The sequence below is a fragment of the Mustela lutreola genome, chromosome 13, assembly GCF_030435805.1.
Source record: "Mustela lutreola isolate mMusLut2 chromosome 13, mMusLut2.pri, whole genome shotgun sequence".
NCBI lineage: Eukaryota > Metazoa > Chordata > Mammalia > Carnivora > Mustelidae > Mustela > Mustela lutreola.
Genome location: NC_081302.1, coordinates 17928135 through 17947693, shown reverse-complemented (window position 1 = coordinate 17947693; position 19559 = coordinate 17928135). Strand labels below are relative to the sequence as shown.

The 19559-nt window shown below is 36.8% G+C and overlaps 1 protein-coding gene and 1 non-coding gene across 3 annotated transcripts in view; one reads left to right on the top strand and one right to left on the bottom strand.

The window, feature by feature from the left end:
• Positions 1-19559, top strand: part of GPC5 (glypican 5) — a 762590-nt gene that overhangs the window by 574966 nt on the left and 168065 nt on the right. The window lies entirely within an intron of this gene.
• On the bottom strand, positions 14734-14840 carry LOC131814198 (U6 spliceosomal RNA). Its single transcript, XR_009347197.1, has one exon. It is a non-coding gene; the product is annotated as a U6 spliceosomal RNA (small nuclear RNA).

Below are 19559 nucleotides of genomic sequence, written 5' to 3'. Positions count from 1 at the left end.
AATAATGCAGTCTGGAAAACAAAGAGGGAAAAAGGTATGGAGGAAAAATGAACAATATCAGATAAATGTGGGAGACCATTATGTATACCAACATAACGGGAATGTCAGAAGCGCACTTGGTTCCATTTAGTTTGATTTGACATGAACCCAGAATGAAGAGAAGGAAAATAAACCTATGCTAACAACTACACAGTTACAGCAAAATTAGTTCAGATAATCCTGAATCATTTTCTTCTTTTATAGCAGAATATACCCTAAAAACAATATTAATTAAATTGTGTCCTATCTGAATCCTCAGGAGAGCATAAAAACATTGTCAGCCGTCATCAGGTTGCTGATCATGAAATCCTAAATCTTAAAATAATGATGGATTTCTTCTTCAATTATACTTTTTTCTCTTTTCTTTTTCTTTCTTTCTTTTTTTTTTTTTTTTTTTTTTTTTTTTTTTTTTTTTTTTTTTTTTTTACTTTCTCTTTGCCTCTTACATGGTTTTCCCTTATTTGCTACCATAGTCAGGAGAGTATTATATCTTCCATATATTTTGTGACACATGATGCAATGACTTGTATTATTATTGTTGTTCCAGTGTCTTCCAACTTTTATAAAGCCACGGAGTCAATAAAATGCTTGTTTGTATATACAGATATTTTCTCCAGTAGTTGTATTTTAAATCCTTTCACCCATATTTTAACCAGTAGCTCTCGTTTTTAGTTAACATTTGTTCAGTAAACATTAAGGGATAGGGTATTGTGATATTGAGGTTTTTTTTTTTTTTAAAAGACTCCTCTCAATATTGAACACAGTGTGCTAGTGGTACATAGTAAATAATCAAGATCAACTTTTGAATCATGGAATTTTGAAACTACAATAGAATTTGCTAATTTAAGTTCTTCGGTGGGCAGGAAACTGAGACATAAAGAGGTTGAGTGATTTGACCAAGATCCTGAAGCCAGTTATTAAGAGTAATCAGTGACATGGCCAGAAGTCAAGGGTTCAGATAAATGTTCTGAGTCGCTCAGTGAGCTTTAAGTTTGAAACACAGTGATATGATAGAAGGAAGAGTGTGATGGCATCCTACTGGAAACAAAGCAAGGTGTGAAGGAAGTCTGATACATAAATCCGAACTACAGTTGAAAAAGATACAGAATTAGATCTGTAGAGTCATGTATATTACATAGCTAGAGATCTGTATCTATCTGTATGCTCACAAAGGGATTTTAAAACAAATGCCTAAAATGGTACTGCGCTTTTCTTTCTGCTTTTATTTTTCACAGAAAATGTGATAGAATGATATTTTCTTAGGAACATTAATTGAGTTATAACTCAATTTATTTCTCAGAAACCCAGATGAATATAGTAAAGACCTTAGCTAATGGATAACATTGTACCACGAAAGTGGGGAGATGGAGCCAAATGATTAAGATTCAGCCTTATTTTCCTCATAAGTGAAATTGAAATAATCATAACACATCTGACAGGGTTTTTGTTGCTGAATTATATATACTATATAATATTTTATTTGTAGTATTTAATAATATTTTTAAGTTTAATTTTATTTTTTCAGTGTTCCAAGATTCATTGTTTATACACTACACTCAGAGCTCCATGCAATATGTGCCCTCCTTAATACCCACCACCTGGCTCACCCAGCACCCCCCGCCCCCCCTGCTCCCTTCCAAAACCCTCAGTTTGTTTCTCAGAGTCCACAGTCTCTCCAGTTTCGTCTCTCCCTCCGATTTCCTCAAATCACGTTTCCTTTCCTTCTCGTAATGTCCTCCATGTTATTCCTTATGCTCCACAAGTAAGTGAAACCTCTGCTTGACTTATTTCACTCGGCATAATCTCTTCCAGTCCTGTCCATGTTGATCCAAAATTTGGGTATTCCTCTTTTCTGATGGAGGTGTAATATTCCGTTGTATATATGGACCATATCTTCTTCATCCATTCGTCTGTTGAAGGGCATCTTGGTTCTTTCCACAGTTTGGTGATTGTGGCCATTGCTGCTATGAACATTGGGGTACAGATGGCCCTTTTTTTCACTACATCTGTATCTTTGGGGTAAATACCCAGTAGTGCAATTGCAGGGTCATAGGGTAGCTCTATTTTTAATTCTTAAGGAATCTCCACACTGTTTTCCAAAGTGGCTGCACTAGCTTGCATCCACCTACAGTGCAAGAGGGTTCCTTTTTCTCCACACTTGTTGTTTCCTGTCATGTTAATTTGGGCCATTCTAACTGGTGTAAGTTGGTATCCGGATGTGGGTTTTGATTTCAATCTCCCTGATGGCTAATGATGAACATTTTTTCATGTGTCTGTTAGCCATTTGTATGTCTTCTTTGGAGAAGAATTTGTTCATGTCTTCTTCCCTTTTTTTGATAGGATTATCTCTTTTGTGTGTGTTGAATTTGATGAGTTCCTTATAGATCTTATATATAGATCTTGGATATCATCCCTTTGTCTGTAGTGTCATTTGCGAATATCTTCTCCCAAACCCGAAGAGGATTGCCTCTTTGTTTCGTTGACTGTTTCCTTCACTGTGAAGAAGCTTTTATCTTGATAAAGACCTAAAAGTTCATTTTTGCTTTTGTTTCCTCTGCCTTTGGAGATGTGTCTTGAAAGAATTTGCTGTGGCAGATGTCAAAGAGGTTACTGCCTATGTTGTCCTCTAGGATTTTGATAAATTCCTGCCTCCCGTTGAGGTCTTTTATCCATTTCATTGTGTATGGTGTAAGAGAATTGTATCAAGAATGTATATTCTTCTGTACATAGCTGTCCAATTTTCCCAGCACCATTTATTGAAGACTGTATTTTTTCCACTGTATATTTTTTCCTGCTTTGTCAAAGATTATTTGACCATAGAATTGAGGGTCCCTATCTGGACTCTCTACTCTGTTCCACTGGTCTATGTGGGGTTTTTTTGTGTGTGTGTGTGCCAGTACCATGCTGTCTTGGTGATCACAGCTTTGTAGTAAAGGTTGAAATCAGGCTATGTGATGCCCCCAGCTTTGTTTTTCGTTTTCAAAATTTTGATAGCAATTCAGAGTTTTTCTGGTTCCATACAAATTTAAAAATTGTTCCAGCACTTTGAAAAATGCCAGTGGAATTTTGATTGTGATGGCATTGAAAGTATAGATTGCTCTGGGCAGTATAGACATTTTAACAATGTTTATTCTTCTGATCCATGAGCATGGAATGTTTTTCCATCTTTTTGTGTCTTTTCAGTTTCTTTCATGAATGTTCTGTAGTTCCTTGAGTACAGATCCTTTACCTCTTCGGTTAGGTTTATTCCCAGGTTATCTTATGGTTCTTGGTGCTATAGTAAATGGAATAGATTCTCTCATTTCCCTTTCTATATTTTCATTGTTAGTGTATAAGAAAACAAACTGATTTCTGTGCACTGATTTTGTATCCTGCCACATTACTGAATCTCTGTATGAGTTCTAGTAGTTTGGGGGTGGTGTCTTTTGGGTTTTCCATATAAAGTATCATGTCATCTGTGAAGAGAGAGAGTTTGACTTCTTCATTGCCAATTTGAATACATTTTATTTCTTTTTGTTGTCTGATTGCTGTTGCTAGGACTTCTAGTACTATGTAGAACAAGAGCAGTGATCTTGTCCTGTTCCTGATCTCGATGGGAAGTCTGTCAGCTTTTCCCCACTGAGGAAGATATTTGGTATGGGTTTTTCATGGATAGATTTTATGAAGTTGAGGAATGTTCTTTCTACCCCTATACTATGAAGAGTTTTAATCAGGAACGGATGCTGTATTTTGTCAAATGACTTTTCTGCATCAATCGAGAGGACCATCTAGTTCTTCTCTCTTCTCTTACTGATTTGTTCTATCACATTGATTGATTTGCAAATGTTGAGCCACCCTTGCATCTCAGGGATAAATCCCCCAGATCATGGTGGATAATCTTTTTAATGTACTGTTGAATCCTATTAACTAGGATCTTGTTGAAAATCTTGGCATCTGTATTCATCAGGGATATTGGTTTGAGGACCAAGGTAATGCTGGCTTCATAGAAAGAGTCTGGAAGTTTTCCTTCTGTTTCTATTTTTTGAAACAGCTTCAGGAGAACAGGTTGAATTTTTGGTAGAATTCCGTAGGGAATCCGTCAGGTCCTGGGCTCTTGTATTTTGGGAGGTTTTTGATCACTCCTTCAATCTTGTTACTAATCAGGTTGCCAGTTTCTTCCTGTTTCAGTCTTGGAAGTTTATAGGTTTCCAGGAATGTATCCGTTTCTTCTAGGTTGCTTAACTTATTGGCATATAACTGTTGATAATAGTTTCTGATGATTGTTTCTATTTCCTTGGTGTTAGTTGTGATCTCTCCCTTTTCATTCGTAATTCTATGAATTTGGGTCCTCTCTCTTTTCTTTTGGCCAGTGGTTTATCGATCTTATTGATTCTTTCAAAGAACCAGCTTCTAGTTTTGTTGATGTGTTCTACTTTATCTCTAGTTTTTAACTCATTGATCTCTGCTCTAATCTTGATTATTTATCTTCTTGTGCATGGGCTTGGCTTAATTTGTTGTTGATTTTCCAGTTCTGTGAGGTGTAAAGAGACCCGGTATATTTGGGATTTTTCAATTTTTTTTTAAAGATTTTATTTATTTATTTGACAGACAGATATCACAAGTAGGCAGAGAGGCAGGCAGAGAGAGAGGAGGAAGCAGGCTCCCCACTGAGCAGAGAGCCCAATGCGGGGCTCGATCCCAGGACCCTGGGATCATGACCTGAGCCGAAGACAGAGGCTTTAAACCACTGAGCCACCCAGGTGCCCCTGGGATTTTTCAATTTTTTCGAGTGAGGCTTGGATGGTTATGTATTCCCCCTTAGGACCACTTTTGCCATCACAAGGAGGCAGAGAGGCAGGCAGGGAGAGAACAGGAAGCATGCCCCCTACTGAGCAGGGAGCCCGATGTGGACTCCATCCCAGGACCCTGAGATCATGACCTGAGCTGAAGACAGAAGCTCTAACCCCCTGAGCAACCCAGGTGCCCCTCAAACATTCTTGAGCAGGATGGTCTATAGCTTCCAAGTGTTTGAATTCCTTCCAAACTTTTTCTTGTGGTTGAGTTCTAGTGTCAAAGCCTTGTGGTCTGAGAATATGCAAGGAATAATCTCAATCTTTTGGTATCATTTGGGTCCTGATTTGTGACCCAGTATGTGGTCTATTCTGGAGAAAGTTCCATGTGCACTCAAGAAGAATGAGTGTTCTGTTGTTTTAAGGTGGAGTGTTCTGTATAGATCTATGAGGTCCATCTGGCCCAATGTGTCATTCAAAGCTATTGTGTCTTTGTTGATTTTCTGTTTAGACGATCTATTACGAGAGTGGCAAGTAAAGATCCCCTACAATTAATGTATTCATATCAATATGACTCTTTATTTTGATTAACAGTTGGCTAATGTACTTGGCTGCTCCCATATTGGGAGCATAAATATTTACAAGAATTAGATCTTCTGGATGGACACTTTTAGCTGAAAATCTAATTTATCTGATATAAGAATCGTTACCCGACCTTTCTTTTGAGGACTGTTGGCATGAAACATGGTTTTCCATTCCTTCATTTTCAGTCTGGATGTATCTTTAGGTTCCAAATGTGTCTCTTGTAGACAGGATATGGATGGGTTCTGTCATTTTATCCAGTCTGCAACCCTGTGCCATTTTATGGGAGCATTTAGGTCTTTCATGTTGAGAGTGATTACTGAAAGATAAGCTTTTATTGACATCATGTTGCCTGTAAAGTCCTTATTTCTATAGATTGTCTGTAAATTTCTATTCTATGTCACTTTTGGGTTCTTTCTTCTTTTATAGAACCCCCTTTAATATTTCTTGTAATGCCAGCTTGGTGGTCACATACTTTTTTAAACCTTGCCAGTCTTGGAAGCTCTTTATCTCTCCATCCAATTTGGCATGTCAGCCTTGATGGATAAGGTATTCTTGGTTTCATGATCTTCTCATTTAGTGCCCTGAATATGTGTTGCCAGTCCATTCTCGTTTTCCAGGTTTCTGTGGACAGGTCTGATGTTACTCTGATGGTCCTTCCTCTGTACATAAGGAATCTCTTCCCACTAGCTACCCTTAAGACCTCCTGTCTGAAATTATGATTCATAAATATTGCAATTAAGTGTCTGGAGGTCATTTGTGTGTGTGTGTGTGTGTGTGTGTGTGTGTGTATGTGTGTTTGTAGATCTTTCTAGACTCATTGATCTTGAGGTTGTCCTTTCTGCTTCTAGGACATGAGCACTTGTTCCATTCCCCAGATTAGGGAAATTTTCATCCAGAATTTATTCAACTATATCTTCTAATCTTCTCTCTGGATCCTCAGGGAGCCCAGTAATTCTGATGTTGGAACATTTCATGGTGTCATTTATTTTCCTAATTCTGTTTTCATGGCTACTCCTGATCCTTGTTTTCTATCAGTTTGTCTTCTGGATCACTAATTTTATCTTCTGCCTCTGTTACCCTAGCTGTTAGAGTATTTAGATTAGATTTTAGATTGGGTCTCATTGATAGCATTTTTTAGTACTGCCAGATCAGCCCTCACTTCCACCCTTAGACACTCTATGTTGCCACTAATAGTCTTCTCCAACCTAGCCATTGCCTGGAGAATTGTTACCCTGAATTCCCTTTCTAACATTCTGTTTATGTCCATATCCAATAGTTCTGTGGCAGAAGCCACAATCTCTGAATTTTTACCCTTTTGGGTGTTCCTCCTCCTCGTGGTTTTGGTGAAAATTGGTTGAGGGGATGTATAGCTAAAAATATCAACCAGGATCCAGGCAGGGTGCCCCAAGTCTCCAGTGTGGGCAGGGTTCAGCAGGGTTCAGCAAGGAAGGCTCCTTTGCTCTGTGTAGTATCAGATGGGATGATTTGTATAATAATATTTATATACTCTGATTATAGTCATAATATACTATTATTTATCATGCACATATTATTATAAATAAGATATATTTTGTTATAACTGTGCTATTTGATTATATTAACTGTATATTCAAAATTGAGGCTTGACTAAACTGTGATAGAGTCTTAGATGTTTATAGAAATCTTTTGATACATCCCATCAAACAGGAGTTAAAATACAAAGAGGTTGGAAGTCATGGTTCCAGAAGACAGTATTAAAAGTCAGCCAAGAGGGCAAAAAGGCTCCTTACATGCTCGAATTGTCTACATGTGTATCTCTCTAGAAGGCCAACATGTCCATTGCTAGTACATTTGGTGTAAGTTTTGAAAACACATGGTGTTTTTTTACTTAGAAGGGTTTCTGTTTTATACAATGACTTTACCGATTCTTAAAACAATAATCCATGATCTTTCTCATGTTGACTTTAAAAAACTTGATCTGGCAATATAATATTTGCCTGAAAAAGTGATTAAAATTTTTTCCATGCAGTTAAATCAAGTATTTTTCCTCTGATATAAAGCAGCTCATAATGTTTTGTTTTGTTTTTTTCTCAGTTTCATTATTCAGTTGATCAGTGGTTTGGTGACTATATTGACAAAATAAATGACAAAAAGAATCCCACCATATATTTCTGAGGGTCATTTAATTTTTTTTTCCTTAAAAAGATAACACAAAATAACATCATGATAATTATTAACATAATCTAGACTTTCAATTGAAATACAGTTCAGTTGGAATAGATTTCTTTCTATATGACTAAGATAAAGTTTCTTTTTGCTTCTCTTATCATGTCAAATGAAAATAGCTATGCAAATTTTTAGCAAATTTCAAGAGAAGTTTTGGTATAGCCTCAAAAATAGGGGCCATATAAAAAATTCATAGAAGCATACCTCACTGATAAACATTTGAAAACAGCTGAAACAGAGCCATGATTTTTACCTAAATTGACAGTCTAACTGGAATAATCTGATCAAAAATATATACTTAATATGTAGCTGACCAAATATACCTGTATATATCTATATATTTATATCTGTATAGATCTACATATTATTTATTTTCTATTAATTTTCATGGTCCAGGAAGATAACCCTCTGCTCCTATACCCAAGTCATTTTCTGTTTGTTTAAATGACTTTAATTTTCCTTTTAGTGTTTATCATTTCCTGACCTTATAATATATGTTTATTTTTAAAAATTTTTCCTAAATCCCCACAGTCTGGAATAGAGCCTAACATTTAATATGCATTAAATGAATATTTGTTGAATAAATAAGGATGGGAAGAGAGTAAACTAGCCTTGCTTTAAAATCTCAGCTCCAAATAAAAAGCCACAAGGGAAGCAGGAATTATAGGTGTTTATGTACCATTGAGCTTTTTTCATATTCTCAATTCTGCTTAGTTGTTTTCTTGGGGGAATTAACTGTAATGATGATTAATGGTTCCTTTATGAAATGCTGGGTAGGGACATAATCCAAAATGAGTGAAACTACTGATATTACATAAAATGACATTCTGTAGTGTTTTAACCATGAATTGCCTCTAAAGGCAATATTGAATGTAATGAGATAATTACAGTTTCTGGTGCTAGATAAAACTAGATTGAAATCTTAATTACCTTTATTTCATTATGACCAAAAAAATCTATAAAAAGAGCAGCCAGCCTCCATTTTTATGATAGAAATGAAGAGAAAAGGGGGTCTAAAAAGTATTTTTTTTCAGCCAGAAAATATTAAGTCTGAAAGAATTTGAAAAGAAATTCAGTATTAGCTTGCATTTTTTGGTATGCATTATCTCTGATAAGTTCTAAGTGGAAAGTAGAGAAAGCTGGCCATGAAACTTTATGTCATAACACCTGTCTTCCTGGAACATGGAAAATGATAGAAAAACATTACAAAAGCTTTTAAATAATAAAGTAAGTGAGAAAGAAACATGGGGCCCCTGTTGAAAGTAAGATTATAATAGAAAATGAGGAGCTAATGTGTTTATGTTTGCAAGTTCGGTGAGTTCTTTGTACCTGACTGTTGTTAATTCCAGCTGTCTGGATATCAGAGTCCATGTGTGTGATATTCACAGGGAGGATTTTAGATAGTGTACTTGAATTATAGCAACAAATACAACTTTTTTTATTTTTTATTGTTTTGGCATTGGGAAAAGGTAATTTAAAGCCTAGATCTTCTCTGTTAAAAAACAAACAAACCTGTTGATTCACAGACCTGTACCCCTGGGGATAAAAATATATGTTTATAAAAAATAAAAAATTATATAAAAAACAAACAAACAAACTAACTAACTAAAAGAAATAGCATATTTAGACGATTTCAGGTATTAGTTATCAGAGGATGGCTTTAACAGATTGCTTTTATGGTGGTGTCTACTTTAGGAGGAACATGATGAAGACTCTTATTTTGATAAGGGGCAAGAGGAGGGAGAGAACTCTTGAGACTGAACAAAGCAAAAATTGTTGAGATTCAGTTGAGTCAGTGCCACGCCCCTGAGTCCAAAAGGCAGAAGAAGGGGGTAACAGGCATGGTGATGGCAGTGAGGAGGCAGAGGTAAACATTGCCTGTTTTCCAGTTTAACATTCAGAGAATTAGATATGTTACACAAATAATTTTTCTAATATTTAATTTTAAATCTCAAACAAATATTTTTCCTAATGTTTGCAGTGGAGTTTGTGAAATATGACTTGACCACTTCTACAAAAATTAGGACATCTTTTTCCAAGCTGTGCTATTCAAAACCCAGTGTTTTTAGAAATATTTAAAGGATCACACAAAGAAAACATGGCTTCATGGTCAAATAGCTTGAAGAAATCCCGCACATGCCATTTTTACTGCACGTGTTAGAGGATAATAGTGGCTCCAAGAAGTCGCCGAAAGGAAATTAGCTTAACTTGATTTAATTTCGTATTTTTAAAATACATTTGATTATAGAACTCATTTTTGTAGAGAACATTTTGGAAGATACTAATTTTTTTAAGGAGCACAGTTGTGGAATTAAAGGCATCATTATTAATAATCCTTTATTACCATTCTTTTCAAACTTTAATACGCCTATGAATCTCCTAGGAAACTTAGTAGAGTGCAGATTCGGCTTCAGCACTTGCTGGAGGTTGGACTGGGAGTCCCCATTTCTAACCAGGTCCCTGGTGATCCCCAGCCTGCCCTTCTGGAGGCCACACTTTGAACAACATCGTTCCGTTGCACCATGGTTCTTTTTTTTTTTTTTTTTTAAAGATTTTATTTATTTATTTGACAGAAAGAGATCACAAGTAGGCAGAGAGGCAGGCAGAGAGAGAGGAGGAAGCAGGCTCCCTGCTGAGCAGAGAGCCTGATGCGGGACTCAATCCCAGGACCCTGAGATCATGACCTGAGCCGAAGGCAGTAGCTTAACCCACTGAGCCACCCAGGCGCCCCTGCACCATGGTTCTTAAGCTCCATAGAGATTGTTGAGACATGGAAAGATGGAAAGCGACTTTTGTGCTAGTGACTTCAGCCTCTTAGGCTAATAACGTGGAACAAATCGTTAGGATGGAATCTTTTCATTTCAGCCTTGGTTAGCATCAGGACTACAGAGTGAAGGTAAAAGATAGATAGAGATAGATAGACAAATGGATAGAGCAAGCCCCTGTTGTATAGAAATTAACAAAAAGAGCACTTGAAGAAGGTCTGTTCCACACCTCCAAGACTGCTCTCCTCCAGACCACACATATAAAAAGGGAGATGTGCAAAGAGAAGATTCCTGCTAGGGCTGGTTTAACAGAGCTCCTGCACCTGTTCTATTCCTTCTCTCTCCCTCCCTCTCTCCCCCTCTCCTTTCTTCTCCACCCTCTCTCTCTCTCTCTTTCCTTTTCTTTCTCTTCTTTCTTATTTGGTTCTTTATTGTCCCCTCTTTCTTCCTTTTTGTTTTTTGAGATGTTATTCGGATTGTTGTAATCTTATTTCTAAAAAAAAAAAAAATCGATGCAGCATATCTGGAAATATATACAAATTATATTACTCTGCATTAATCTGTATCAATAAGAAAAACTTGTTTTTGTTTTTGTTTTTGTTTTTTTTTGTTCTGACAAATGATAAGGCAATTTTCTGCCCCTAGAACTGTCACCTCTTTGTGAGCTAATACTATTGGGTTTATTCTGCCTGATTGGCCTTCGCTTGGAGTCAATTTATTGAGCGTTTACTGTGAATCAGAAATCATGCTGGTATTTTATGTATATTAATTAGCTTAGGGCTCACCCTTCCCCAAGTTTTAATGTAGGGGTTTTAATCTCTATTGATATGGCAAAATGAGGTCTGCTGTATATTAGCAATTTTAAGCTGTACCTAGGTCATATGAGGAGTGAAACCAGTCTTTGAACGGAGTGAGCTAACAAAGTTTGTACTTGTAGCAACTATGACAAAGGAGAGTATAAACATTTCATATCTGCAAGGAGTTTGCTTCATCCTGCAAGTGAAATGTAAATTTGGGTGGGGGGTATTTGTTCTCTATTTACAATGCTATTGCAAACATTGTACCATAGTTCTTCCTTTGCCCATTATTTACAATAACTGCAATTTAATATCATCTCAAGAGCTCACATTAAACTATACAGAATCCCCAAGATTAAAGAAAATATGCTTTGCTTTTATTTCTAATTCTTTTTGGGAGATGAGAATTTGAACTATTCTGAGTTTTATGGGTATCCTATATATGATCATGGACATAAAATTAATTCCCTGTGTCTCAAGGGTAGCACAGACATAAAAAGGCCAATTACAATTTTATGAATAGGAAATATAAGATCCGGGGCTTCGATTTTCTCTATTGTTGCATTCTAAATAACAGCGCTGTTTCTAGGGAATACTTACATCCTTTCTGACACAGAACAACTAGGAACTTTCATTAGAGAAAAATCAAAGCAGATGCAATGTGAGTCCCCATATAGTGCAAGTCATGTTAAAATAGATTCCAAACTGGTGTCTTGTTTTGATGAAAACTCAGAAGACAATTTGGAGACTGTTTGTCAGACTCCAGAGACTGGGGCACAGATGGAGTTCTGAATTAAGTGACTTTATATTTTGAGATTTGAAATGAGCCCTAGTCCCAAATGTATATTTCAATGATTGAGAACTAATTGGATGCGGTAATTGATTATTAAAAGGTTTATATTTTTAAAATCCTGAGGTTCAAAAGTAGTCATTTAGACATTTGTAGCAAAAGTAAAGATGCAAATTTTATCTCTAGATTAATATATGTAGACAGAATTGAATGAGCCTTATTTTGGTTGGTGAAGTCACAGAATATTCTGGATTCGTGAATTTTCCATAAAGCCGAAGGAAATTCCTTGAGACACCAAAAATTTAAATATTTTAAGTAGTTTAATATGGACAACAAAATTTACTTCTTGCTTCCCTGTTGCACTGAACAATTTTGAAATGAATGTTATTTAGACTTTTTCTGGTTGACCAAAAAACATCCCGAACGCTAACTCATTCAACATATACTCATTTCACAAAGACGTTATGTATACCTACAATGTGCCATGCTGTGTTCTCGGTTTAATCAACACAAAACACATGCCTCAGCCTTTGGAGAGAGAAAGGCAGCTTATCTATTGCATATAAAAATGGCCTGTATTTCAGGCTAAAAAATATGGAGGCTCAAGGAAGCTAGAGGTCCCAGTTTTATACGGGGTTCTCAGGAGAAGCCTTCCTGAGATAGCGGTATTTGAAGAAGTTAGCCATACACTGTCTAAGAGACCAGCATCTCAAGCAGAAGGAATTGCAAAGGTTCTGAGGCAGGAGCACATCCAGCTTGATGATGGCAAGCACCTCGCTGTGGCTGGAAAGGGGACGCGCAGCCGATGGCCATAGGAGATCATTGGGATCTCGCCGGGTCATGGTCCACATTTGTGATAAAGTCCTCACTCCCTCGTAGAAGATGGAGGGAGGCATTGTGTTTTGCTAAAATGTGAATGTTTGTTTGCTTTCAGCTTACCCGTGTATACTCATAAATACTCTATTTGTGTGTTAGAACATCTGCTCACAGGGGCACCTGGGTGGCTCAGTGGATTAAGCCTCTGCCTTTGGCCCAGGTCATGATCTCAGGGTCCTGGGATCGAGCCCCGCATCAGACTCTCTGCTCAGCGGGGAGCCTGCTTCCTCCTCTCTCTCTGCCTGCCTCTCTGCCTACTTGTGATCTCTGTCTGTCAAACAAATAAATAAAATCTTCAAAAAAAAAAAAAAACCAGAAAACATTTGCTCACAATTGGGCATCCAGAAGGCTCAGGTCTGGCGGAGACTGACTGAGTATTGAGAAGGGAGGCAAGGGAGCAGAGCAAGACACCAGGCTGTGCTTCATCAAGTAGGTGCTGACACCATGGCCATAAATGAAGAACAGTTCCCCCCAAGTTACATCTCCCTTTGCAGAATCAGGGGACATCTCCTTTCTTCTGTGACACAACCCACAGGAGCATCATGCCCTCTTCCCTTTATCACTCGGTCTCTCCTACAAATCACTGGGATGGCCAGACTTCCCTAACGCAGGCTTAAGTCCTACCCTGGAGCTGTGGTAGAATAGGCGTCTCTGTTTCTGTTCCCACTCTCTCTCTCTCTCTCTTTTTTTTTTTTCCTGTAGATGAATGTGTGTCAAAGATTCTATCAACTCATTAGTTAATGAGACAACCAGTAGGTGTTACAACTGGCTCAGAGAGAGCTCAGGTAGCACACAGGTACATCCAACTTGGGAAGGCTAGAATGAATTTATCCTTCTCACCTCTAGTTCTTGTGGTTCTGCAAGTACATCTAAAACCAAAGAGAAACTCTTTATGGCCTATGCTAAAGTAACTTGGCATAAGTAAGCTGTATTTTCCTAGAGTTTTTACTTGGCCTGCTAATATACCTCTTTTCTGTTAGAAGAACAAAGACCCTCTTACATCTCCTTGGGGATTATAGCTCCCTTTTTACAAACCATTCTTTTTCAAATAACTGTGGGACCTGCTGATATGTAAGTGCCCTCGTGTCTGAAGACTGTGTCAAGTACCCTACAAACACTGTGTTCCTCTGTCTACACAGGGTCCACATGGGATAAATGCTGCCAACACTCTCCTACCTTTACAGATAATGAAAGCAAGACTCGCCAGGGTTCATACATTGAACCCTGAAGTCATGGCTGGTACACATCTACAAACAGAGCCCAGACGGCATAACCCCCTAATTAATCTACATCCTCAGACATGCCCCAACAGCAGTTAAGGTTTATGGGATCTGGGGAACATCCAGATTTTATACCTGTATCCTCTGAACCCTTTACCAAAGAGGCTTGGGCCGAAGTGGATGAAGTGGGCCAGGCCAAGAGGTGTAGAGGATACTATGAACATGGTTCCTGGCTGTGCCTTTTTGCTCTTCACAGAAATATTTGGAAAATTGGAAATACAAGGTAAGACAGGAAGGAATTTCTAAAGATGAGTTAACAAGTTTGATTTGCTTCTGTAAACTGTAGAGAATTAAACAGGCTTTCCGGAGGAAAGTGACCTTGTTCATTAGCATAAATTGAAAATGCGTTAATATTGGAGCTCTCATTCTAATTAAGACGGGAAACAGAACAGTGGCAGGCTGATGACATTGGGCATACGAGGCATTCTGTTTTATCATGTGTAGAAATAGACCCAGTGATGGCCAGTTAGTTTATGATAGAAACTGATTAGGTCTCACATTTCTTGGCTATGCATATTTGTTCTTTCTCCATTTCATTGTAATGAAATGAAATGTATTTAGGTTTCCCATAAATGAAGATGGTAAAATTATGACATGTTCAATTCACGTTTTACTTTCTTTTTTTTCTAAACTGTGGAATGCCTCACATATTTGCATGTCAAATTTCTTGTGCAGGGTTCATGCTAACCTCTGTGTCGTTCCAATTTTAGTATATGTGCTGCGGAAGTGAGCACTCACATTTTTTTTTTAATGGTAAGTTAATTCCATAGATCTACAAAGAAATGCTTTTCTTCCTTCCCATTCCTTCCCTAAATTCTCTTCTGCATACCAGTTATTTAGGAGAACAGAGAGAGTGTGTTAACAGGCATGCGCGTGCACACGCGCACACACACACACACACACACACCCCACAAATTAGAAGTTGCCAACTATCAGATGGGAGAGAACGCTGAACTCACAAACTCACAAACAAGGAAATTTCTTCCTTGTCTTAATGCATAGGTTAGAATACACATTTTATTTTATTCAGGTTTGATTTATTTAAAATGTATTTATTTATACATAGGTATACTTGGACACAGGTTATATTTAATTTACCATTGAGTATGTGTGTTTCCAAAATGTGAAAGTTGATTTAATAAAATGCTCCAGAAGGGAATTATGTATTTTGGACACATCTTTTCTAAAGCATATTTTACATGCCTTCAACCAACTTTATTACTTAAAAATCAGTTCCTAAATCCTAGATGACTTCATCAGATAACACCAACGTAGTTAAGCACTGTACCATAAATATTAGTTCTTAAATTTTTCTAAATGACTTATTGGTTGTTAGTTGTCATTTAAGGGAAACAATTATAACTTCTGTTTTAAATTTTTTGATAGTTTTACGAGCTTTCTACTGCTGATGCACCAAATTAGGGCAAATCTAGTAGCTTCACGTAGTATGACCGTTCTGGAGGCCAGAAATCTGAAATAAGTCTTTTGGGATTACCATTCCAGGTTGTGTTCCTTCTGTTGTCTCAAGGGACTACAGACTCTCTGGACCAAGGCTGTCTGTTGCAGCCTTTTCCAGCTTCTAGAAGCTGCCTACTTTCCTTGGTTCCTGACCTCAACAATGCCAACTCTGCTTCCATCATCACGACTCCTCTGACCCTTAGGCTCCTACCTTTTTCCTCCCCCGACTTATAAAGATCCATGGCTGGGGTTTTGGGGAGGGTTACATTGGGCCCATGCAGATAAACCAGGTTCATGTTCTCACTTCAAAATTCTTAATCACATCTGCAAAGTCCCTTTTTGCCATGTAAGGTAACATACTCTTGGGGTTTTGGGGATTCGAATATGGAAATCTGTGGAGAGAGGGAAAACATTATTCTCTTTACTACAGTAGTGTTCTGCTTTCTCTCTTTATTATTTGTTCTGCAATCCTTTATCTGTAAGTTTCCTGCAATATATTTTAATATAACTATATGATAATATTTTTAAATATTTATTTATTTTATAGAGAGAGTATGTATAGGTGGGTGGAGAGGCAGAGGGAGAGGAAGAGAATCCGAGGCAGGCTCCCTGCTGAGCACGGAGCCCAGATGCAGGTCTCTCCATCCCACAACCCTGAGATCATGACCTGAGCTGAAATCAAGAGTTAGATGCTTAACCGACTGAGCCACCCAGGCGCCTCGATGTATAACAATATGTTTAATTTTTTTAAAAAAAGCTAGTGGTCCCATGCCATGCAAATTAAATTAGAATGATGCATGAATTTTGAGTTGCTAATTTTCATTTGCTTGTTTCTTTATTCCATTACCATGATTTACGTAGTTTTTAAGACATAAAATATGGCCATTTAGTTACTTTATTGTTCTAAAATGATGACAATGTTCTTGAGTTCATACCCTTTCCAACACAAATGAAGAGGTATAATGCTAGATCCAATCTAATAAAACAGTTCCTAATTTGATTAATCTCAATTACCTAATATAAAATGATGCTTTTTCCAAGTGCCTTATTGAGATCTTGTCCCATGATTGATTTAAAGTTGACCACCAGTTCTTTCTCATACTTCCCACTGAGGTGGGAAGTTCATTGCTTCTTTCTCTGAACCTGGGCTGGCTCTGTGACTGGCTTTTTCAAATCCATTGGAGTAGAAATGATGCCAAGGGATTTCATGTCTGAGTGTCAAGAAGTTCATGGTTTCCATTACACCCTTCTTGAACCAATCCCTCCATGTGACAAGAGAATCTTGGTTAGGGTCCTTTGGGATGGCCAGAAGACATTTAATACATTGGTTTCAGCAGTTAGCAGAGGACTTTTAGTTTTTGTTTGTTTCTTTGTTTTTGTTTTAATTTTTAAACTTCATTATTTAGAGCTGTTTTAGGTTCACAGAAAAAAAAAAAAATTGAGTGGAAAGTACAGAGAGTTTCCATATACCCTCTTCTCCACTATCAGCGTCTAGCACCAAATAGCACACATGTTACAATCGATGAGCTTACTTTGAAATGTCATTATCACCAAAAGTCCATAGTTTATTCTAGGTTGAGTTTTTAGATTCTTTTTCTTTCTTCACTTCAGGGATGGAAACAAATGTTCAGGGCTTCTGTTATCCCAGTTAGCAAACTCTGGACTCTGGGACTTTGCAATGTCTTGTGCTCTATCATGTTTTCTAATTACCTAGCCCTTCTTCATTTTTGTTCATGAACCTCTGAATTTTTTTTATTCCCTTCTCATAAAACCTTATATATTATGTAAGAACACTTGACCTTTGGTGCATGTGTTTTTTACTAAACTGTATTCTACTCTTTCACTATTCAGAAGTAAAGGGTAATCATGCAAGGATTACTTATTATTTGGCTCTAACTTCTCAGAATATGTTTGCATTTATATCGTCTTAAAATGCCTCAGATGAAAGACCACAAAAAATAGTCTCAATAATGAGGTACATCAGGAGGGTAAACAGGGAGATTCAGTCATTGCAGAAAGATCATCAGTGCTTTTACCACTTTGGCTAAAAAGAAACATCAGTACAAATCAAGGTCCCCAAAAACAAACTATTGTTTTTAAGTTAAAGACATATGTATAGACATATCTTTCTGAATGCCTATGCTCTAATATTATTTTATATAGAAGGACATACACATATGTGGTTTTGCTTGAAACTTTATTCACACAATAGTATATGGTTGAGATTTTCCCATGTCTGTATATAATATCTTTTATAACAACTGTAGTTTTCATTTAAAAAGGTATACATCCATTTATGCAGCCATGACAGATTGTTAAGATTTTTTCATATTTTCATTGTTACAAATAATATTTGGTTGAATGTCTTCTTAACTATAAATTTGTTTACTACTAAAGTATATATAAAATACATTACCCTCTTTTGCCTAAGGATATAAAGATTTATTTAAATATAGTGCCCACTTTTACACATAGGAACTTCTCACATTTATCTTAGATTTCATTTTTGGGGGAATTTCATCATTTTAATATTATAAATATATTTGCTGTAGGTAGATAATGAATAGGTTGATAGATTGATAGATTTTTTTTTTTTGATAGATTGATAGATTAATAGATTGATGGATCAATCCACAAAAAATAATTTTTTTAAAGATTTTATTTATTTATTTGACAGACAGAGATCACAAGTAGGCAGAGAGGCAGGCAGAGAGAGAGAGAGGAAGGGAAGCAGGGTCCCTGCTGAGCAGAAAGCCCGATGCGGAGCAGGACCCTGAGACCATGACCTGAGCTGAAGGCAGAGGCTTAACCCACTGAGCCACCCAGGCGGTCCCATAAAAAATAATTTTTGAATGATTTTTCAGGTCTCAATTCTCCAATTTTATATTCTCCAATTCTATCATATACTGCCCTTTATTAAAAATCGAATAGTAAAATAAGAAAGAACTGATAGATATTTATGGACTTATAAATACATGAATTATTGATTGAAATGTAGTTGTTGTAGTGATAGTAGTTGCCCTTTGTGTTAAACCTAAGTCATTCTATCTTTAAAATTTAAAGTAAATATTAAAATAATTTTAGCCATCCTAACCATGGAGTATAAAGAACTGTGGTTTTCTTTAACTTGATTTTCCATTGGTTTACTTTTTGTCACTTGAGAGAAAACTCAGAGAAAAAAAATATCTTGATGTGTTTTTCAGAGCCTCTCTAACTGTATCTTAATTTGGTTTCTCATCAATAACAAAGAATTCTCAAAGTTCTTTTTGTTACTTCATAATACAGAAAAAGAGACTTCTATCTAAGGATAACTTTCTCACATGGTCATGAAGGAACCACTGAGGATGTCAGAATGATACAATTTTATCACGAAGGAACAGAAGTCACTGAACTTTGGATTTAAAAAATCCATACATAATTACAAACAATGCTTATATGGTTGCCATTGCCAATTTTAAAAGAATGAGTTACAATTTGAGAATGGAAATTATTGAAGAAAGAAGAAAAATTGTGCTATATCATTAATTTAGTATACCTTAACTTGTCACCAACCCTACTTAATTATTTGGCATATTTTAAAAATATTTAGAAGTCGAACCTGTATAGCCTATTGCTTGCAGTGATTTGAAAGCAGTAGAAGCAAACTGCAAACTCTAGGTTAATTGTGTTTGAATTCTAAGACATTGACCAGACCTACTGCAAAGCATAAAGGATATCTCAGTTTCTCCCCAGGAATTACTCCAGGGCTTGGAACAGGCTAAGTTCTTATTGGTCCTTCTTTGTAAGCAGGCTACTTTTCAGATAATGCATAGCACTTTAGTCCATAGGACATGGTGGAACCTATTGCTTTGGAGATGTGATTTCTCCTGGAAATGGCTGATAAATCACAATTATATAAACTGGGGGAAGACATAACATACCTATCAGCTGCATAATAATTATCATGGCAAGAGGAACCTATTGCATTTGCAAGATTAGAACTAACAGGCTTTTCA